Source organism: Corvus cornix, chromosome 20 (genome assembly GCF_000738735.6).
Source record: "Corvus cornix cornix isolate S_Up_H32 chromosome 20, ASM73873v5, whole genome shotgun sequence".
In the NCBI taxonomy this organism is placed as follows: domain Eukaryota; kingdom Metazoa; phylum Chordata; class Aves; order Passeriformes; family Corvidae; genus Corvus; species Corvus cornix.
In genome coordinates, this window is record NC_046349.1 from 14,816,984 (window position 1) to 14,835,266 (window position 18,283).

At 38.7% G+C, this 18,283-nt stretch overlaps 1 long non-coding RNA gene across 2 annotated transcripts in view; it reads right to left on the reverse strand.

Moving 5' to 3' along the window:
- The window catches only part of LOC120411050, a 47,759-nt gene extending 47,146 nt beyond the window's left edge, over positions 1–613 (reverse strand). For both annotated transcript variants that reach the window (XR_005603445.1, XR_005603444.1), the window contains exon 1: positions 362–613. This is a non-coding gene — a long non-coding RNA (uncharacterized LOC120411050). The remainder of the gene's footprint in view (positions 1–361) is intronic.
- Between the last annotated feature and the right edge of the window lie 17,670 nt (positions 614–18,283).

The following is an 18,283-nucleotide window of genomic DNA, read 5'->3' on the forward strand; positions in this document are numbered from 1 at the left end:
GTGTGCTGCAGCATAGTCAGCAGATCTCTGAGTCATGTATTAATAGACTGGGCCCATCTATTTCTTCCAATATTGCAGCCTGTGGCTGGAAGGAAAAGGTGACCTGTGCTCCCGATTCCCTCCCCAGCTGTCTCAAGGCCCTGAAGACACTTTTGATTGACTCTGGACTGTGCATTGTGATTTCATCGCCACCCACAAGGAAAAGCAGTAACAGGCAATAGTCGAGGGCCATACCACATCAGGAAGCTTCCTAGTGATGTCCTTAACCTAGGCTTGGGGAAGCAGCAGACAGAGGAGGGTCTGGCATTTGGACCCTCTATTCCCCTTAGAAGGGAAATACCCACCTACAACTATAACCTACCTTTCTTTAGACCAAGTCACAGAGTTCGGCCCTTCCGCCCCTGGCAACACCTCTGGTGTAGATGGGCCACCACCACATCATGCACCGACAGGCCTCGCACATCCAGAGCTTCAATGTCTCGAAGTCTCATCCTGGTCCTTGCAGAGGACAAGGCTCTGCACTGAGGCGACACCTCGGCCCAGTTAATCCCCGTCAGTGAAGAAGACACCGCTCTGCGCTGAGGGGACAACGCCCCAGCCCGCCGCCCCCTCAGCCGCCGCCCCCGCACGATGACGGAGCCTCCCGCGCGCAGCCCGCACGCGCGCCGCACGCTGCCCTTTAAACAACTCGGGGCTCGCGGGCGGCTCTCGCGAGAGCTGCCGGCCTGAGGCGGAGCTGCGCGCTCTCCTCTCGTGGGTGACGTGGCTTTCCAGTCAATTATCTTTCAATACTTTCAATATTTATTTTATAACAGTATCTGCTACCCCGCCCGAAAAACATTCTGCAGGAAGAGGTATTAGCATTCATATCGCGATTTAATTTGTTTAATTGCCAGCTAGTTAGGCGGGATATCCCCGCTGCAGCGCAAGTGTTCTCTGGAAGGACAGTTCAGATGATTAAAGCTGGAACCATTTCAGTCATTTCACAGCTCCTTCAGCTGGGCCGTGATTTTTTATGCCTTTCAGAATACTTTGGCGAAGGAATTTAATGACATGGCCAAACTTAGAGTGAAAAGGGCACAGTCCACATCTTAGGCAAATTACAATTTAAAAAAAAAAAAAAAAGATGTAAAAGGAGTATGATATTACGGTAGAAGAAGCAGGCAACAGGTGAAAATCAGGACAAAAAGGGCTCCTAAGGAGGGCTGGCTTTTGGGTAGCACAAACAGAAAGGTATAAAGGAAAAGAGAGCCTTGGAATAAATTGCCCACACATACACCTACTCTGTGACTGAACTGCAAGTAGCTTGATGGTTCTTTCATTTTCCTCTCTTCATATTTTGCAGAAACATATTTGTCACATATAAATCAGGATTTAATATATGTGGCTATTCCAGTGAAATGTGTGATTTTTCAGTTGAAGAGTAGCATGGCATAACATTACACCAATCAAGAATAGCATAAATAGTGAAGAAAAGATTGATTAATTCCAGTAACTAATATTTCTGCTGTGTGCCCCAAGAGTTCCAAGTCAATGCAGAAATGTTGCTGAGATGGAGGATCTTCTGTAAGCTTAGAATTACTACTGATGGTACAACATTCTGTGTTGCAAGCATGTGATACAGTCAATGATGTACCTGTGGCACAGTTCACAGATAGAAGCAGTACAAAACCACCTAGGGACTAAGTCTTGCTTAGCTCTGAAGCACTGCTGCATTAAGAGACAAATACTAAAGGACTGGTATATGTCCTCAACAGAGATTGCAGTAAGAGTATATATATAAAGTTACATCCGGTTATATATATGTATAACTTTTGAAAAATGTTCCTCTGTCAAACAGTGAAAATATTTTAAGTGGGATCCACGGGGGGGTGGTGTTCTAATCTCAAGTTAAAAAATATTCTCTATTGTCAGTATGGATAATAAGAGTAGAAGGTAATTATAATATCTGCCTGTGACATATCCTTTAGAGGCCCTGCAAACATTTCGGAGCTGAGAATTCAAAATTATCTTGACAGTTTGGAGAGAATCTAAAATGAACAAAGTTAAATTCAATAAAGGTAAGTGTAAAATGCTCTACACTTAGGAAAGACAAATGAAATGCATAAAAGCAAAATGGCGACCATCTGGTAAGGCAGGATTTCAGCATAAAAGCATTTAAAGCTTATGGTGAATTAATAACATGATGCTCAAACACAAAAGACTGATCTCATTCTGGGAGGCCTTGCTACAGGAGTCATATGTAAGATACAGATGCAATCTATTGCACTTCATGTGAGAAATGAGGATAGTGTTTCCAGGTTGGGGAACCAGATAGTAAAAAAGTAGAAGAATCAGAGAGATTCTAGAAGTGTAGTAACAGCAAGGGACATGGACACAACTGGCAGAGAAACTAAATATGGGACAGTCTAGAATGTCCTGTTACACAGTGTCAAGAGTTATGTAAAAGGTGCCCCTGAAAAAGATGTTTCACAGTAGAAATTAATCCAATATAAGGACAGAAAATCAGGAGATCTTTATCCAGACCAACAGAGCAAAAATTAGCCATGCATCTAAAAGGTTACTAACTTTAACTCAATGCAAAAACTAATTGAACTTCAGGAAAAGGCAGTCAATATTTTCCCTCATTAAAAGTATAAAAATAAAACTGTCCATAAAGAAGGAACAACTCCTACACTTTGTAAAGCCTTTTCAGTACATACTGCAATATTTTCAGAGGGGAGGCAGTTTAATAGAAGAGAATGAGGTACCCCTAAAGTGCTAGTAATCAAGAAGAATGTGACTGTGTATTTGTGATGATTCCAAGGTTAGCATTATCCAACATTTTCTGACATGTTCTTTCCTTGTTGTGATTTAGAGAATGGCTTTGCCCTCATTGCTGTGGTTAACATTTCTTCAGTCTGAGTGACATCAGCCTCTAACTTTTTATGTTGACTTTTAAACAGGAAAGGCAAACAAGCAATGAATGTTCTGTGGGCATTGGGCGGAGGGTTACAATTCCCGTTACAGGAAGAGTTCCTGCTGCAGTAGAGAACGCTAATACAAGGGCTTTGGTCCCTTGTTAAGTCTTTGCCTAATTATGAAGGAAACATACAGATACAGTAGGTTCCATCTAATTCTTTTAACTAAATCAACAAAGAATGCAAGGCTTTGCTATGTACACTCACTGTTGTGCCAGCAGGCTTCTTAAACACAGAGATACCACTTAAAATTCTGTAAGGTTATATAAGGTTATAAGTGCCAGTATTCTGGCTGGTTATGCTATCATCAGTTGGTTGGTTTAATCTTTTTTTGAAACCATAGACAAACCAGTCTATTTCCACAGGCAACCAGTTCCATTACCTGGTGTTAGGCACTAAGCTGTCTTTTAATTTCATTCCATTCCTGCTTTGATCATTTCAGGGAATAGCACTCATTTACCTAATGAGGAGAAACAGAGTAGAATAAGTCAGTGAAAGGTCTCAGTTTGTAGTGGTGACCAGCTGTGAAATCAAAGCTCTTTCTGGTTAGCACAGACGTGGGGAGAAAAGTGATTTGTACATGCTGATGCCGATTTTTGGGTAGCAGAAAATTAGGTTATTGTTGTTCCACTACAAGTGCATTATTTTTCTTTCTGTGAATTTACAATACTCAAACATTGTACAAAGAAATATTGGAGATATTTATGAGCATATAACTCCAGAGAAAAATGTGCTCTCTTTCATTGCTGGTATCCAGAATATACTCCTCCACAATGATTCGGCATTAGAAAAAAGTTCCTGTATCTTCCTTTCTCCCTGTGATACATTCACCCATTTCCACATTGTGTGTGTCATCATTTGGTTTTAATTTTCCAATGTCTTCTAGTGCACTATTGTCACTGAACGATGGTACAACAAAAATATGATCTACTTGACAGGCAAATGCTTCTTTGCTCTAAATCAACACATCACCAACAATATATTAACCTGCTACTACGTGTACTATAAGGTGTGGGGTGTAGTTATTAAGAATCAGTCAAAACCTCTGTTTGAGGCCCTTTTCCCACCCACCCCTTCTCATTCTGTCCACTGGGAAAATAACCTACTCAAATACGAAGGGATTCTCTCAGGTAACAAAAACGGACTTCACTCTTTCAGTTTTATCTTCAGCAATAATTAAGATTTAAATTAACTTTAGTGTGCAAATATTATTCCTGTGACCCTTTGGGAGCAGCACACACATCCCCTGAAAACTGCACTCCCCAAATTCAAAATTTAGTTCATAGCACAGTGCTTCCTTCAGGACAAAATGCCATACTCCTGAAAGCCTTGGCATTCTCTCTGCTCTGTTGCTGAAGGATTGCTATTCCTAGAAGATTCAGCTCTGTAAGATAAGTGTTAATACATTCTTTCTGCAGGTCTCCAGGGCCTGAAGTTTGAATTTAATGTGAACTGAATAAAATAATTTGCTTTTTATCAGCATGGTCCATGAACTGTGGTTTGAGGCCAATATGTGACTCTTAAGGTAAATGAGTTTAGCTGCAACTCCCTAATCCCCAGATAAGATCATAAAATCACCACACATCACTCAGTACTGTTTAGCAAAAAATGCCTGCCTCTCTAGTAATAACAAAAACTCTGAATTATAGTCACTGGCTTCTCAAAGATGATGGCTCTTGCAGGTTCAGGTGAAGTATGTGACTGTGTATGGAGAGGATGGAGTGCAGCCAGCACAGCACAGTAACCTCCATTTCACATTAATGTTTGATTTCTGGAAATCTACTCAGAAATCTACTTTTAAAAAAATGAACCATCCTGTTGCCTACTCTTTCTCTCTTAAACAGCAACATACACATACTTTTATACATAATCCTTTTTAGTTAAAACTCATGCTCTGCCTTAGCTAAAATTCAAGAATAAACATGGGAGTAACTCCTGATGTAGACTATTGTAATAACAAGTTTAGTTATGATTTATTCAGTTTATTCACATGCAAACATGGAAACTCAAATGTAGAGACAGTTGCTGAAACAATTAGTCTTTTCCATAAAATTACAGATGCTAGAGAAGGAAAACACTCAAATATGCAACAGGTAAGGTGTCCTCATTCTTATGAATTCACTGTTACTTCAAACATAGGTACCACCCCTCTGGATTACTTGCTACTAGTTTCACTAAATAGATAATTTAGTAGCAAGAACTTCTACCAAACGACTAAAAGCAAATCAGTAGCAAGAATTTCACTAAAATAGAAAAGTATGTCTAAATTTCAACTCAATGGCATGCACAGGTACTGCACATTTAACAGCATAAACCTGATGGTGCTTGTGTCCTAGCGTGGAGCAGAAACAACCAATACAGTGAATCCTCCCATTTAATAGGTAAAGCCTAACTAAATAGAACACTTCTGTCAATTTAATGGCTTAATCTTGCATGAAAAGTATCCATGAGAGAAAATGCAGAGACAAAAATACTCTGAACACCTTATTTCTTACAAATTCGTTGCACAAGCCTGTGAGCTCCTTTAACATTCTTCTCACAGTAAAAGATGAACTCAGCAGAACACTCTCAACTTTTTTTCTCTGAAGCAAGCTTCAGTATTTTTTATTCCATCATGTAATCTTTTTAAGAATCTTTCCTTCAAGCTCAATAGACTTATCAAACAAATTTTCAGTTAATAGGGAGATAGGAGTTTAAAGAACAGCAAATAGACATAAGACAGTAAATTGATGGACACCAACATCACTCAGATATTTTTTTGTACAATTTAAGTTACTACAATCAAGCACATTCTACTCAGGTGAGGTCTGGAGTGCTATTCTAAATGCAGAATCATTTCACTATGTAGGCACAGGCAGAATAGGTCCAGATTGACCAAAAGCAGAACAGAATTTGTTCACAGACAATATTATAAAAGCTTAATTTAAGATTCAACTTAGCCCTGGTGCTTTAAAACCACCTGATTTGCTAGTTTGAGAACAGTCCCTCACTAATCTGCACAATGAGCAAACCAGTTTAGAATGTGAACAGAGCTCAAAGCTGTCCACATCTTACTGTGACCATTTAAAGTTAGTTAAAAACATATTTAAAGTAAGGATATTAATCAAAGAAATCTGAAATAAGAGTCACTACAAAAATAGTTACACTGTTTAAACCAGTACTAGTCAGTGTGTATAGATTAGTTGTAACATTTTCTGTAATTCTTGTTTGAACTCAAGTGCAGTGAATTATCTAACTCCACCTCTAAAAAAAAAATTAAAATCAAAAGCAGTTTTCATTTGGCACAGAATTTTTAGGCAAGGATGACAGATCCTAGCAAGAATATGTTGGGGCTATCATGCATGCATACCTATTTTACACAGTACTAAATAAAATATCAGTCTTTAAAAAAAAACAAAACCAAAGCAAACAAACTGACAGGGATGTTCAAATAGGAATTCAGAGTTCGACAGTGATATTCTTAAGAATATATGACTTTACAACCTGGATTAAAGTGAATATATACTAATCTGAAAGATGCTCATACTCAAAAATTCATTATTGATTATGAATATATTATTATCATATTATGAATTATTCTGTGCAGATGTGCTGCAGTATTTTCTTCCAGAAGGGTTCACGTGGGGTCCAGTTCAAACATTTTCAGGACTACGTTTTTCTGGTTCATTTCTGACAAACAAGAACACTATCATCTTGTCTTATACTTTGTTTCAAGCTGAATCTCTTTATTCAGTTTCCCTCATCATACTTCATCACCTCCCCTCCCTTGTTTGACCTCCTTCTGAATCACTTTTGAGTCTAAGTTTTATGCCCTTTCAACATGTATTCATTTTCGTTTCCATGCTTGAATTTGAACATTTCTTGCCTACACAGTCCACAGATGGCAAAACTCTCCAGTCTATGTAAGTATCTGTTTCTGCCCCTCTGCCTAGACATGTTCTCTTCAATGAGGAGCTGTGGGAACAGGTGAGAAACGAGTAACCGGAGGGTATGGGGCAATTGCATTAGAGATCTCTCAAATGACCAATGGGAGGAAAATGCTTTTAAATCCCAGCTTTTCAAGATGGAGGAAAAACCTCTGTTAATACAAAATATACTGACTTAGATAAACCAAACTGCTAGGGAAAAAGAATTTTTAGGATATAGTGATGCACAGACCTAAACAGAAGCAAAGCCTCAAAAATGCAGGAATTTTTCGTACATTCATTTGAAAATTAGATCCAGCCTCTCTAATGTGTATTTCAGTTCAGAGGTAAAACATCTGTAATACCCACCAGCACTTACACAAGAAGTGATCTTAACTCTGCTAAAGTGTTTTCTTCTGCATTTGATTTTGGGATGGGGAGGAGACATAGGGATTTTTCTATTAGCTTGGTTTTTACATAGCAAGAACTGACTTGGTCCTGGCTAAAACTTCAGTGCCACTGAAATGGTGCCAGGGATATATTTGGATCCCAAATACATCAAACCTGAAGTGCCAAGAAACAACATCACAGTGTTCAGCTCAGATATGGCAACAGAACACAAACACAGGGGAATAAGGAATATTTTCTTTCAAATGCAAATCTACATGTAGCAGGTAAAGTTTTGTCATCTGATGAGAGGCCTCACATGGCATTCAGTGCATGTTTCCAGTAGTAAATGGCTAATTTTCCTGCACTGCCTTTTGGAACAGTCTGGGTCCTATATTTATAAGGATAAGCAGACAATGCATGCTTGTTGCCTAACAGGACTGGAAATAGCAGCAATGCTACCATTAATTCCCTGCTGTTTTAAATGGGACCCAAACAATAAAAGGCAAAGTATTGCGCATGCCAGGCTATTTGTATGTGGGCAGGAGTAGTCTGTGGTGCTAAGTGATACTGCTGCAGAGTTTGTAATAGACAAAATGTTGTGAAGAAATAATTATTTTAATGGTACCATATTGGTGTAAGATTAAGTGAATAATGAAGTTAATATAATTTAATCTTGCTGTGACATATATGGTAATGAAATTATGGTAACCAACAGGTTTACCCTGAGTTTACTGTGAGATTATGCATGCCATACATACAATAAAGAATATGTAAACCAGCACCAAGGAAAAATGGATTCTAAAGAATGACTTTTTACAGCTATCCCCTATGGTCTTGCTGCAATGCCTGCTGTATATTCTGTTTCAGACAAATTGTAGTGGGAGTAGGAAAGCTTCTGTCTTTTGATTCTTCCAATAAAGATAGCTCCTGTCTATCTGGTTTTGGCAGAAACTCAATTGCCTTATAATAATCCATGCAATATTGTTCCCAGGGACAAGCCATCTAACATCATTCACAGCTGTAGGAAATTCAAGAGTTACAATTAAGGGCAACAGGCATAGGGAAGTATCATGTTTGCAGTGTGCTGTATATGCAGTATATGCAGTATATGCAGTATATGCAGTATATGCAGTGCTGTTGCTAGAGGGTAGTTAATATCCTCCTGCCTTGGAGTTCTGGGAGTTCTGCTTCTTAACTCAGCACAGCATAGCATGAATGTAGACAACTCAGCCTCATGCTGTGCCTGAGCTGAAATACCTTTGCAGGATCTGGAACTTGTGGAAACCCAACAATTCATCACAGAGCTTAGCCCCAAAGGCTTAGAGGTCATTCCATGGCATGGCACGCCTACATGTTCTGTGGCAGCCAAACAATCCAAATTTTTCCATATCTGCGGGGGATCCTGTTTTCCAGCAGGTAAGACGTTAACTCTGTACAGATCTAAGTGCCAAACCAGTTATATTCTGTTACAGACTGATGCAAAGGCTCCCGAGGCTATTGATCTCTTCTTATTTTGCATTAATAATACCCAGTATTTGTTCAACTCCCACTGAATGGACTGGTGGACAGAAGGTGGGTAACACGAAATTACCTCCAACTTAGATGGGGTAAAATGAACTGCAGCATACTGATTACAAGTTTGATGGCTCGGGCCCCTACTGCTCCATAACAACATGGTAAGAGCAAATTACCAGATGTACTGCAGAGACAAACATGCTCGTTAGCAGAGGTTGTTGTTTTGCCAGGGAGGACAGCTACTTCAAAAGCAGGATTCTTCATGCTGGAAGACAGAGTCACGGCAGCATTTTGCTTTTTTAGATTTCCAAATTAGTATACATATCTGTCATGTCAGGCTTCTACATCTGTTTAAATGTTGCAAACATTTATGAATATTAATTATTATTTGTTCCAGAAGAGCTGTAAATCAGTTACTTAGAAAACTGTCGTCATATTTATATTGTCTAAAGAAAAATCCAAACTACAATAGAATATGAAATTAAGCTAAAATTTAGTCTGCAATCACTATTTATAAATACATCAATTGGTGCACGCATAGCTTTCACATAACATGAGGTAATTTTTTTTTTTTCTACTGGTTATATGTTGACCTAAAAAATAAAAAAGAGCTGAAAGATACATTGTGATCACGTTCCATTAACAGTTAGGCAAAGCACAGATCAAATGGGCCAGGGTTGGACTCTCAGCTCAAAGAAGCCACCAGCTTTAGGAGTTGCTGAATTCAGCAAGCTGAGAATTACAGAGAATGAACCCCTAAAATCAGCAATAAAAATTAATTACCCACAACTGAATTACATACTGACAAATAAAGGCTTAATTGGCAAATATTTAACATTGGAGCTTTCCTTCCTATACACCTTCTTCCAATATTAATAAGATAATAACTTCAGTGTTTTATGAATGCAAATCGCCTTTTCTACATACTCAGTTAATTTTATCTCTAAACAATGATGATTTCTCTTCATTGATTCACATTACATAATCTGTATCACTCATATACTCCAGCCAGCAATACTTAAAACCTACATTCTTCCCTCACAGTTTGAGGAGAGTAGAGCAAATACAAATTGGCACAAGTGTAACAAAAGATCCTTTAAAATATTTTGTCCAACTTTGCCCCTTCTGTAAGTATGATGTATTAAAAAGAGACGGTACCGAAAGGCTCAGCTATAGCCGACTGTTGCTTTCACTAACATTCTAAGATCCCAAAGTTTTGTCCGTGAACACAAGTCCTCCTAGGTTTTAACCTTTCTCTCTGAAGAAGCCCATAATGTAGTCTGTTAGTCAATAGATGCAAAAAAAAAAATTAGCAGTGCCTTTAGTAAGTGGCAGTCTTAGAAAGTTAACACTAAGTAATGTTATTTCAGTGCACGGGAGAAAATTACTTGTATGAGGGACACACTTGTAATTGTCTAACACCGAAATGCAAACTCCTCCAATATGGAGAGGGGTGAAGGAGACAAAGTCAGCCCCCAAATAGAAATAAATTTCACTACACAATGTAGGTGGCTTTTTGGATTTAAATTACTTTTGATGGATACCTGTTCACTCCTTTTCTATTAATTTTTTAATTAAAACTTGCATGCATTAAATTTTAACATTATCAGAGAAGCTTGAAAATACTTCCCAAAGCTTCCATGCAGTGGACACATAATAATCAAATGCCTAGAATTTTACACATTGCTTCATGAGAAGTATCTGCCTGTAGATTTTACATCATTTTTTCCACTTTCAAGCAAATGGAATAATGTGGGACATGTAAGTTAAAATAAGGGTTCATTTACTCTCTCACACATATTACCCTTTTATGATTATTTTGACTTATGTGCAACCAAAAACAATGTATAGAATATGAATTAAGCCCAGTTGAAGTTAACGACTGTCTTCTCTTCCTTGGGGCCAAAGTTCCAGCTCAGTGGCCATCAATCCCCAGGAAATGCCTGGTTCCTGCAATCATTATTGCATAATTGAAAGGATAGCAACCAACACAGTAGAAAACATATAGCCTTCTAATGGGAATGTATAGAGTACAGGCTCACACTGAGGAGCTCTTTTCTTCCATACCCTCAGATCAGGAGTTGAGAACAACCTGGGAGGGGAAATAAATCTGAAGATACAAAGAGCTTCAACAGCAAACCAGCAGGTCATAAATAAAATCCTCCCACAAATCCCACAGATGCCAACTGGTTTGGTTTTTCTTTCTTTTCTTTTTTTTTTTCTCTTTTTTTTTTTTCTTCTTTTTATCATTATTCATCCTGACGTGAATCCTAATTAAAATTTTACACAGTGTGTCTTTTAATTAGCCGTGGCTGGAGTGGTGAAAGCTATCAATATTTAGCAGGATAATTGTACAAAATTACTTTTCAAAAATGAACAGCAGGCATGGATCCTCTCAGCAGCAGGGGGTTATTCAGCAAGATGGGGTACCTCAGATAATGTGTGAGAGATAATAATGCACACAGGGAGGGACACATGCTGCCATATTTTGTGCTTCATTGGTTTTCTGCAAACAGCATTTGGCTCTTGTTGCACTCAGAACATCAGAGTTCACACAACCTTTAAGCTGGTTATTTTTTATCTTTTTGTTGTTGTTTTATTTTAACTTAAATACAAGGACGTGTTTAGTAACAATGCACACAAACACAATGCTGAGACACAGCTCCATGTACGATCTAGTTTGTATACTGTATATTTTGCTGATGCTAACAATGAACAAGGTCAAGAACAGAGGTCTTCTTTCTTCCTTCCTTTTTTTTTAATCAAAAAGAAAAGAAAAAAACTTTGCCCATCCTAGCAGAATACAAAGCAGTTAATTAATTTCTGGTTTGCAAATCCATGGTGTAAATGTACTCAGATGTATTTTAAAATAGATTTGTAACAGATTTGTAAATTTCTCACATAATCTTTCTCTCCTTTCTTTTGCAAAAGAACCAGGACAGGGAAATTGCAGCATGATGTGCTTGCTATTTACTTTTTGCACATAAAAAACCCTGAAAAACCAGGAAACACCTGCAAATGTTTCCTACATGCACCAAGGAAACATTCAGTAAGCTCACATAGAATGGGGTTCCCAGGCAGTTACTCACAAGAAAGCAGTCTGTGGGACAAAGGCCTTAAGAAACTATGTATCCAAGAGTAAGACAAATCCCAGCACACAAATTCCCTACACAGAGAGCCAGATTTAAAGCCCAAATGAGAGCAGTAGCAGAGGGCACAGGCAGGTGAAATGTATGCAAGAACCAGCTCTTTAGATTTAGAAGATATGAATGAGCACATCTCTTGCTCTACCATCACAACAAAGAGAATTCCCTCAGTCCCAGGTAATTCCCTCATCTCCTACAACTAGGCAGGTAGAGCAGAATAATGGTGTTTGTCCAAGGCTCTAAATAATACTGGAATTGAATACAAAGGCCCAAATTGGTACTGCAATTTCTGCTCATCAATAATGGGAGATTGGTGATTAAAACTGTATGGATTCTGTACAAGATGATAGCACCTGTATGATTTCAGCACACAAAAAACCCCACAGTGTGACATCCCTAAAATGCATGTAACTTCAGTATACTCTTGCCTTGTCCTTTTTTCCTTCTTTTCCTTTTTCGTAGTATGAGATGAATAGAAATAGCCTGGGCCCACAATGCAGTATTTCAGCAGAAACTTTAGTTTCATTTTAGATGTGGCACATAATGCAGCACCAATTCATCCAAACCTTACCCATCATTCTGTTGCCTTTCCCTGGTCTTAAAATTAAGAACCAAACTTAAATTAAGTGAAAAGGGGTTTTTGCCTCAGTATTTATTTAAGGATCCTTAAGGTGCGCCACTTTGTCCAGGTGGAATGTGCCGAAATGCACACCCACGATAGATCGCGTATACAATTTATAGGCCTTGCAAATAAGCATATCTATCAAAGATTCCCCAATGAGAGGCTTGAATAAATGCCCCCATCCTGAGAAATTCCCCCTGGATGGGCCTATCTTAGTTTACAGGATGTTCTAGGGAAGACCTTGGTTTCTCAGGATAGCATAGGGCTGTCTGGCCTCTAACTGTGAGGCCTCCAGGATGTTTGGTCTCCTGGCTTAACGGAATATTGGGTCTAAGCTAAGTTACCAGACTTAAGGAATTACAAGTATGCATACTAAAAGCACTGGGGATACATAAAAGCTATATAAAAGGGTATATAAAAGGTAAATATAAAAAAAGGCAAAAAATCATCATGGCATCAATTCTTTACAGCCAAATCAGCTATAAAACTCAGAAACCAAGACATATAGCCACATTGTATACTACCTCAATGCACTCATACCAGCAACAGAACAATTATAAAGCTGATAATGGAATAGATTGACAGAAACCTGAGAGATTTACAAGGCGAGACCAGTAGGAAAGACTTTGACAAATTAACAGACATGTAAAGCATTAAGGTTTAGAGTTCAGCAGCCCGTGCTGTACCACTGTGGAATGGCCCCCTCCCAGGCTGTGATCTACAGCCCTGTGAAGCTACACGAGTTCCTTCACTGGGCTCAGGAACTACAGGGAATGGGCTCCCAAAGTAAGTTTGCGTGCAAGCCTTGGAATCCAAAATTTTGTTCTCAATGTTGCAAAGATGGTTGAGGGACTTCAGTTAGTTAATTTCCCCCTTCTATGCCTTAGTTTCAGTTTAAAGAGAATCACAGCATTTTTTACAATCTCCATTGAGTACCAGTTGTAAATCTCTTTCAAATTCCTGGGAGGTGGTATACTGGTGCTAAGTATTTTTAACACTAAACACATTACCATGTACAGAATTGGCAGTTAATGATTAAGCAGGAAAGATAAGAGACACAAAATACCCAGAAAATTGGGAGCAACACATGACAATATCCTAAAGTTAAAAAATGAAAAAATAAAAGTTAAAACCCAAGACAACTGATTTATCCAACCGCCTACTTTAAAACTGTTCTGTATAAATACCAGAATTCAACCTTCTCTGAACATGAATCAGATCACAACCAGAATTTGTTTTGTCATTAAAAAAGAGGGGGACAAAATATTAAGGGAAGGAAAAAGGTCGTGGAAGGAAAAAACCCAGACTTTTTAATGTGATGGATACAAGATAGAACAAATTTAGAGAAAGCAGCCTGACATATGATTAATAGTCAAAGAGCTTTGGGTGGCAAAATTGCATTAAAATGACAACACCAGCTATTTTGACTTTCAGGCTACAGCAGAACATCTGTTTATATGCAGTATCTCTTAATGTAACACACAACAGAATGTCTGTAGCAGACAGGAGGGTAATAACAAGACTTCAAAAAGTACAGCAAGACAATGATTGAGTGGTACACCCATGATAAAAAAAGAACTAGTTTCATGGAGTGTCATCTCCTCTTAAGGAATGACCAAGGTTAACATCAGCAGCAGGCTGATGTTTGCAAAGTGTTTCGAAGATGGGAAGCTGTGTCTGAGGACCAGAGTTGGGGTGGGGGCAATGGCATCTGTAACTTCTCCTTCAGTTAACATAAATCAGCAAAGGAGTGAAGTCCTCTGTCAGTATCTATTGCACATCTCGAGAGGCACAGCCTGGGCTTCAACACTGGTTGCACAGTCTTGTCCCCCCAGAAACCATCACCCTGACACTTCAACTCCCACACAAATAAATTAGAAAAATAATTACAGGAAATAATCTATCTAGAGCCAGAAGCATCTGCATTGGCTGAGTGACCCCTGAGATCTTGTTACACATTCACATCATTCACAATACATTAATCTTGCTGCCAGTAAAAGCAATTGCTTAAGAATTAACTTGGGTATTTATAAAGGCATCTTACCCTTCATCTAAATAAAAGTTCTGTCATTTAGTGAGTCTTGCAAAAAATACAGTAACCAAAGGGACATTTGGATTAAACAAGAAAATAGTGTTGGAATAGTGGGAATCTGCCATGATTAAAAAAGAGATCTAAACATAAAGTACTATGGTAATTTATAAACTGGGTTATTGTCTCTCCTCAATGCTAATAGGTAATGAGCACCAAAATCTCTTACATGTTTTGAAGGTAAAATGTACTAAATAATAAAGCCTTGCTTTCAGATTAATTGAATATGTAGCCCTAATAATCTGTTCCTGAAAGAGAAGGTTTAATAGGCAGAAATACCTCAACAGAAGAGTAGTTGAGTCTATTTTTCTGAGAGGGATAATGTGTTACTACAATACTGCTGTGAAGAAGTCGTTTAGCTGCCTATAGCAGCTGTCTGAAACACTGCAAAGTTTGCCATGCATTGTATAATGCAGGGCATTCAGTTTAATTTTGCTTCCATTCGGAACTGGTGAATGGTGTTGATGTTATGAATGAAATGAACATAAATTTATTTCTCCTGTTTTTTTAAATACCAATGTGCATCATTATCTCTGTCACAGCCACTAACACCTTGTGTTATGATATGGATCCTTGGTCTTTTAAGAAGAAGCGAATGTGTAAGAAATATTCCAAGCACAGTTTACAGACCTTTAGGAAATAGGAGAGAGAAGGGAAGTACTATCTATGTCAGTTTCTCTTCTCACCTGTTTGCATAGAAGTTCAGAGGGCATTGCAGACTGGATTTCAAGGCAGTTGTCTGCAAAAGCAAACATGAGATAGGGATGGGAAAACCACCCACTGGAAACAGAAGGGTGATGGAATCACTTGCGTGAGTAACCCTCCACAGTGCCCATCTCCACTGCATCCCTGCACTGGGTCTAATCCCCACTGCCACACCAGTGCTGGCTGCAAGAGCCCTGGACTTGCTGGGTGGCCTTGGTAAAATACTGTTCCCCTGCGTCTTCTCCTGCTTCCCATGGCAGACTGGAAAGATGGCAGGTCCATCCCTGCTTCCCCCGATGGCTCCTGCGGCTCTGTCCTGATAACAGTGCTTTCTTCTGGGCTCAGGTTAGTGCTGGTGCTTTTGGGGCCACAACACCGTAGTTGGGGGTGGGCAGCTCCTCAGATTTGCAGATGGGGATGGCTCAAGGGTGCCATCAAGTCCCCAGGTTCCCATCTATTTTACTGTTGGATTAACTAAGGCACAGAGAAGAAGTTAATACAAAATCGAAGTAAGTCAACAGAAGACTCCTAAGTGACTTCTTGATGATCTCGGGGCTATACAGGTCATCAGTCCTCATTCCTTTCCCAGCAGTAAATTATTCCTCAAGGGGTAAAACGTTAACATTAAGCTATCGTGTTCCTGGCAGTGGTAATATCCTTTATGTAACCTCCTCAGATTGACTATCTGTATCAAAAGTGCTGTGTGCATCACTGAAGTCTTTAAAGAACAGGAATCAAAGAAGGTCAAGACACATCATTTTAGTGACATTACGTGATATGTTGGGTAAATCCTATGCTCACTGTCATCCAATGCAGTCACAATAAGCATACAGTGAATGAGTTAATGTAATTATTTTGCAGTGTTTTCGAAGACCAGATCTTTTCCCTAACACTGTATACTGCATAATGTTCATCATCAGACATACAGCTGGAATAATTCTTCATTATGTACTAAGCTGCCTGTATGTAGTCACCCAGACCATTTTATGGAGTTTGACTTATTCACTGTCTTTATATGTAAATATAATATAGAAGTTAGAATATGGATGGTAGTTAATTTCTGCCAAATGGCAAACACACTGAAATATGATGATACAAAGACATCTACATTCGTCAAATCAGACTTTGCTATAATCCACTGCTCAACCCCCATCAGTCCCAGGCATATAGATCTATGTAACAGTGTTTCACAAAAAGATCAACTAACTTACTAAAAAGCAAAGCCATCAGGAGTCACAGCTGCAACTGCTTCAAATGTTACTACTCCAAATGCTTACTGTAATTTTGTAAATTACATCAATATCAAAGGATTCATATTTGAACACACACATACAGACAAATATTGCATACATTCACACATCCTGAACTAAAACTTTCCAGTTGAAGTGTAGCTGTCTTACCTGAAAACTGTAATTCTAAATCAGTTCACAGTAAACCTGCAAGAATTAAATATTTCTGCCTTAATTTTGCAGCTGGTATGCTAAAGAAAGAGTCAAAGGGACTAGTGATCTACTCTGAAAAAAACCCATGAAATTTGATTTAAAGTTATTGTCATGAATCATCATCACAAGAAATGGCACCAAGCAGTGTACAATCCTTCTGTGCAAAAAACACCAACTTTTTGCATAATTGGAATGATAGTTGCAGATCAAAGTAAGAATTAACCTAAATTTCCAGTCTTAAATATCTAATGGTACCCATCTCAGTGGTCGCTCAGCATCCTCCCCATCTCACTCTATGAGTATTGTTGCCTTTGGACAAATCACTTTTCATTGCCTGGCAATAGGAGATCCCTAACAAACTAGAGCTAACAAGGACTAAGTATGTGTGAATCCTTTATACCGCTTGAAAAGGACACTAGGAGAATAACAACAGCAACAAACCCAAAAATTTGCAGCATTGAATACTAACATTATTTTTAAATTATATCCCCATCTTTCAAACTTACTCACTTGACTTCTCATAACTAAGCATTCCCACATCTCTGGAGGTAATTCTAAATACTTGTGACAATCACCTCCCTAAGTAAACCCGGACTCATGAACCTGAGACCAAATACATTGTGTGACTATCAAGATCTGCACCATTTACTTTTAATGTCCCTGGTCATAGTTCTTTAATTTTGTGTTTCATTTATACTGAAACAAAACAAAAAATCCCCATAAGAAGATGTGATCTTTGCTTCTCCTGTTAATATGTGGTATGTTGAATCTTTAGAAAGTAAAATATGGATGAATATAGGCAATGTTCAATTCCCATCTCTTATAAAGAGAGATTCTATCTGTTCCTGGCCAACTTGCTTGAATCACATGACGTTATCTTAAATTATTATTTCATTTACCATAATTTTTTTGGGGTCTCATTTACTGAGATACCAAATTCATTTGGGTAGGATCTTTCCTAACCAGCTGTCCACACAGAGTCTAGCACAACAGAGCTGTAGCATTCTGCATACTACATACTATTACTCTATGTGTTAAGAGTTTCGATTAGCAATGATCAATTAGCAATAATTGAAGGAATGGCAGGAAATTATATAAGGTAGGTTGAAGTTGGATATTAGAAAAAGACTTTTCCCTCAGAGGGTCGTGGGGCACTGCCCAGGCTCCCCAGGGAATGGGCACAGCCCCAAAGCTGCCAGAGCTCCAACAGTGTTTGGACAACACTCTCAGGGATGCACAGGGTGGGGTTGTTGGGGTGTCTGTGCAGGGCCAGGGGTTGGACTCTGATGATCCTTGTGTGTCTCTTCCAACTCAGAATATTCCGTGATTCTGTGCTTTTATGCACTGTGACTACTATATCTCCCAGTCACTTTGATGCCCTGCTGGTTTAATTTTTCTTCAATTTTCTTACTGCTATTAGGCAGACCTTACAGCCTCAGTGGGATATAGCAAGTATATCTGATCACTTGTAGATCACCTGTAGAACACAGGGTGTTAGTTATAAATGCA